Here is a 5,511-nt window from a genome sequence, read left to right on the forward strand (position 1 = left end):
CGAGCCGGGGCTGGGACTGCCACCAAGCCGGGGCTGCCATCGCAGATCAGGGGTTGTCACCGAGCCGGGACTGCCACCACGGAGCCAGGGCTGTCTCCGCGGGGCTGGGGCCGTCACTGCTCCGGGGCTGTCAGCACCGAGCCCAGGGCATCCAGCCCTGTGTCCCTTGGTGTCCCTCCAGGGTGGCACGGCAGGCTCAGGGGACCCTCCCGGGCTGCCCCTCTGGAACCCACCCGGGTTGTGCGAGCTTGTGGGACAGCCTGGCTGCTTGGTCTGCATCGAGCTGGCCCTGTTTGGGGTATTAACTTAATGCCTGCAGTCTCTAGATTATTTAGATTTAATACAGGGTCTAAATGTACGTTTCTATATTATTTAGATTTAATATAGAGCCAAAAAAGTGTACTCTATTCTTCAGGAAAGAAAACCCAGCAGTGGGCTCTTGGAGACCTTTGGAGTTGAAATAGCTGCAGGACTTAAGAGAGTGGTAGTTTTTAGCAAGTGTTTTCTCCTTCTCAGAAATGAAGCAGTTTTGCCTGTCTCTCATTCAGCAGCTGAATGTCTTGAGAGCGTGAGTGCTTGGAGAGTTTGAGCTGGCCCATCAGGTGTGCAGAGCAGCCACAGCCCTTGGCCGTGGTGCAGGTAAAGGCTGGGCCCTGCTCCGGGGATAGGTCCGGCCTAACTTAGCGCTGTATCTGCTGCTTTCTCCATCTTCAACGCCAGGCAGCAGGATGGAAGGCGGGGGTGCTTCGGTGTCATGGCAACTTGCCCAGCTCTGGCGGGGCTGTGCACGAAAGGCAGGGCCGGAGGAGCTGCATCTCGCACACATCATCGCCCCCGGCAGCAGCGGGGGTGCTGCTGCGGGCCCGCGCCCCCAGCATGCGCTGGGAAGAGCAGCATCGCTCTGCCCGGCATCCCAGCATCGCCCCTCGCAGTCTGAAAAGGAGAAACAGGGAAAGGGAAGGCTGACAGAGCTGCAGGAGTGGCGTTAGTTGAAGAAACAAAAGCACAGAGGTGGGGGGAGCTTGTACAGTTCTTGTACAGTTCTGCACCCCTTTGTGCAAATGCCTTGTCTTCATTTTGCTGCTTACCCCGTTTTACCCTTTTCCTAAGCTGCCATATAACTGATGTTCCTAGATGTTTCCATATGCTCTCAACAGGAATTATGGTGTTGTGAGGCTTTCCTTATCTCCAGACTCATAAACTTCCATAGGAAGGCACTGTTTGGTGAAAATAAGTAAATAAGTGTTTCTACAAGGCAGCATGTGTGTGGGACTGGTCTAACCAAAGGCCAGTTTAACTGAGAGTGGTTTCAGCTTTCTGTGGATGGTCTGGCAACAGAGCAGCCTCTGAGGCGAAGAGACATTAGAAAGAGAAATGTGAATGTGTGACTTTTAAAAATTTTCTTCCAAACCCCTGCTAGCATCTAGCAAAGCCTGCAGGCTGCTTGCTTAGCCGGAGATGGCAGAAATGCTCCCAGCTGCAGTGCCAAAGCGCTTCCCCCTTCCCAAAGCAAAGCTCTGAGAGGATCAAACAGACAGTGATCTGAGCACAGGTCCCCACAGAAACACGAGGGAATATCCACTAACCCCAACTCTGGAAAATTTTTAATTTCCAGAATGGACAAAAATAGTAAGAGAATAAACCAGAGCGAGAGTGTGGGTGTTGGAGGAGGGTGGATGGAATCTGAGGCAAGTTGCGTTTTTTTTTTTTTTCATTTGCCCAGAGAGATTCCACTGTGAGCATGTAATGGTTTTCACTGAGGCACTGTATTATTTTAAGGTAAATCTGCTGACTTCAGAATGCATAATCAGTTTCATGATCGTAATAAATTATATCACAGTCATCTCTGGTGGGAAAATGGAAGGAAACACACAAACCAAGGATGCCAGGACAGCTAGCTGGTTAGGATGCTAGCTTGGAAACCATGTCTTTCTTGCTTTTTAAGGAAATAATTTCAAAAGCATCTGGGTCAATTAAAAGCTCATTCTGAAAGCTTTGTAGGCATCCACAATTTAAATCTGTCTGAAAGATACTTCTGAAATTGTTGTTGCAGTTCAGATCTACAGCTGGAAAATTGGGCACTGCAGTACTTCTTGCGAAGGTGATGTGTGAATAAAATACATTTGAAAGCAACTGAAGCCAAATAGAAGCTCTCTGAGGAACTGGGATAGACAGCCAGCCAGCCAGCCTACACAGGCTGTGGCACTGGGAACATTTATTCACCAGCAGCCACAGCTTAGGCGGTTCAGGCATCTCCCCCCTCCTGGCAGGTTGTTCCCAGCTCTCGCATGTGCTGCCACAACTGTTTGCACAGCAGTGCAGAGAGCTTGATCAAGGAACAGATCCAGCTGGTAAAAGATAAAATACATGCTGACTGCATGGCAACACAAACGACTGTGCCAGCCAAAACACTGCTTGGCACGTGGAGCCCAAGGAGGGAGGATGGGAGCTGCTTCAGCAACCTGCTGCCAAATGCAAAATCTCAGTCCCTTTTTATTTTTCAGGCACCTTAAATGTTGATCTAGAACGGTAAAAGTCGTGTTCTAATGTGCAAAAAGAGCATGGTCTGATGAGACACCTGGAAGATTTTTGTTAGTGATTTCTATATGAGGAAAGCTGGCTCTGTGATTTATGCATTAAAAAAACAGAAACAAAATGAAACTAAAGTTTTTTTAACAAGGGAAATAGCTCACAAAAAATATTACTTAGAAGTCATACTGTTATATTTTGATTGGGGACTGTCGCCTTTAAAAAAGGCAGCTATAATTTTTTTATAGCTTTCCTTAGAAACTTGTGTTATGTGTCTTTTCCAGCATTACTTTTTAATTACCCCTGCCCAATTGTGAGATAAATCATGGTTGCATTACCCTTTTCTATTTGAGATAGAGATCCTCATACTGTAGGTTTGTCTTTCCAGGCTTCAGTGGCGGTACGCTAAAAATTAATTTCATCTACTCCATGTGACACAGGTTGTTTAACAGGAAAATGTTTTTATTAGAAGAACTGGGTTAAGGGTCCATCTGGAACCAATTGAATCCTCTAATGGCCTAACCCTCTATTTCTAGAGGGAGAGAGGAGAAAAAGCAGAGAGCAAATCCAGGCTAACAGTGTAGTTCTGCAGTGTGAATTTAAGAACTTTCCCCTTTGCTCCCCCCAGCCTCTCATTCCAGCTCTCTAGCTGTAATTTGCCACGTCTTCAGCTTTGTGCATACAGCTATTTTCATGACTTGCTGTAAATTACACTCTTCAAATAACTGCTGTTAAAAGTCATCATCAAAAAAAGGATGGGGGGGGGGGCACTTAAATGGGGCAAGTGAGGGAAGAGTGAATTGTGCTGGGAGAAAGGAAATGGGTCTGAGGGAAGCCCAGGGCTGCCTCAAGCCCCTGTCACTTGAGGCAGCCAGCCCATGTGCCATTTAATTACAGGCTCAGCCACGGGCTTGGGTGCTCAGCAGCCCTCTTCACATAATCCAAGTAGCCCTGCACCTCCCAGGCCAGCATGCATTGGATATCTATGGATATATTCATCCATATTTGAAGCACTGGAAAAATGGAAGGCCTCGTATTGCAGCTGGGTTCAATGTCCAGTGAGGATCCCAGATGTATTTCTGTTATTCCAAGTGGCTTTGACTGAGCTAAAAAAGAAAAAAAAAAAAAAACTAAAAGGAAAACATTTGCAATAACATTTCTTTAAAAGGAGTTCATATTAAAAAAAGGCATTGAGGCAGCAATTGTCCTGATGTTACGTTGTTTATAAACCCAGAATTTAGGCTTATTTATTTTCATCTTCTGGCACAATGTTAAGCAATTTCTTTCTCAAGTGCAGAATGGCCTTTTAGACATCAAATGCTTGCTACTTGTCCAGGACAAAAAGGGCTGCAGCACATACATTAATGTATGTCCTGGGATTCTCCATGCTTCTGATCATATTACTTCTTGAGTTTCCTAGCAGAAAGCAAGAGTCATTCTGGATATATATCACCCTACTTGTCTTGGCCAAAAAACACCTTAAATGTTTGTTAGTGATAGAGAAAAAGTGATATAGAAAAAAAATTCTCCCAAAGGAAAATAATTTTCCTTTCTGAAGCTGGCCATTGAAAACATTTTATTTCCAAGGTTGCGTTATTAACTCGTATCAGTTTGGACTGATAGCAAAATGTAGAAAAATAATATTATGTTTCTAATAGCAAAAAAAACCAGCTAGGAAGTCTGAAGCTGTGAATTTCGTGTGGCTCAGGTTCCTTAGCACCACATCTCTGGCAGAAACAATATAGGGTAGAGCACAGTGAGAGGAAATGAACACAAAAAGTGTTGATTGTGTAATATTAGTGGATGCATTCATGTGTGTGTTTGGGGAGGAGATAACTGTGCAGTTCACTGCTAACCTCCTCTGCCTAAATTCACCGTGCGGTTATTTGAAATACCTTATGGAAAAGATAAAATCCTAAGTGCAAAGAGCCTAAAAAGGCATCCACAGTGAGAAACTGTACCCAGTTGATTATTCAGCTGGCAAAATGGGAATTTCAAGTTGCATAGACAGCTAATTGTGGCCTGCCTGTGGAATGACAGGTCTATAATTTTTAGTTTTGTGCACATTCAAAGCCAGTCACCTTGACACTTAACAGTCCATTATCTGCTGGCCACCAACCATATGATGATATTCAAAGAGTGACAGGTCTTTTCCATTACAGAATGATAAAATGCACTTTGCTTTATTTGGATAAAGCTGTCTTCAGAGACAGCACAAACCAAGTGCTTATCTGATCCTTGCATGCAACAATGACACTGAGACACCTTTTACTCCACAGGCCTAACCTGGTTTTTGTTGGATTTTTTGTTGTTGTTGTTGTTGTTCTTTTGGGATAAAGATGAGTGAAATTGGTATTCCCAGTATTGTTTTCTAGGAGAACAGACAAGCTGGCATTCATATCTATGATTTCGTTCAGTATTAAATGAGACAGATTGCAGGAAGCATTGGGACACAGGTCATGCAACTACATGATTCATAATCTAAGGAGAAACGTTTGGGGTTTTATAAAGAGTCTGTTTTCAGCATGAATACAGAGAGAGGTCAAAAAACACGTCCCAGGATACTTTGCTATCAAATAACAAAAAAACCCCAACAAATCAGGCTGAGACTTGGCATTTGATTGCAGCTCAGCCAAGGGGCTGGATCCCATAGCCAGGGGCTCTGGGGGAGGTGAAGGTGTCTGTGCCTCTGTCCCTTGAGGCTGGGGGCTGCAGGAAAAGCACAGCTGGGAGGGCAGGCAGGGCTTGGAGCGTGTTCCTCAGCTCAGGGGTGATGCAGGGAGGGCAGGGAAGTGTTGCAATTCAGGACATCCCTCTGGCTGTCCTGGATTGCCAGGACCCCTGCCAGGGGGCTCAGAGACCCTGGCACAGAGCCCAAGATGCCCCTGTGGGTTTGATTATGACTCATGGAAAAAATTACCAACCTTACATGAGGATCTGCAAGCCACAAAAGTCTAAGTAGAATAATAGTTAGTTTGTCAC

The sequence above is a fragment of the Geospiza fortis genome, unplaced genomic scaffold, assembly GCF_000277835.1.
Source record: "Geospiza fortis unplaced genomic scaffold, GeoFor_1.0 scaffold113, whole genome shotgun sequence".
Lineage (NCBI taxonomy): Eukaryota > Metazoa > Chordata > Aves > Passeriformes > Thraupidae > Geospiza > Geospiza fortis.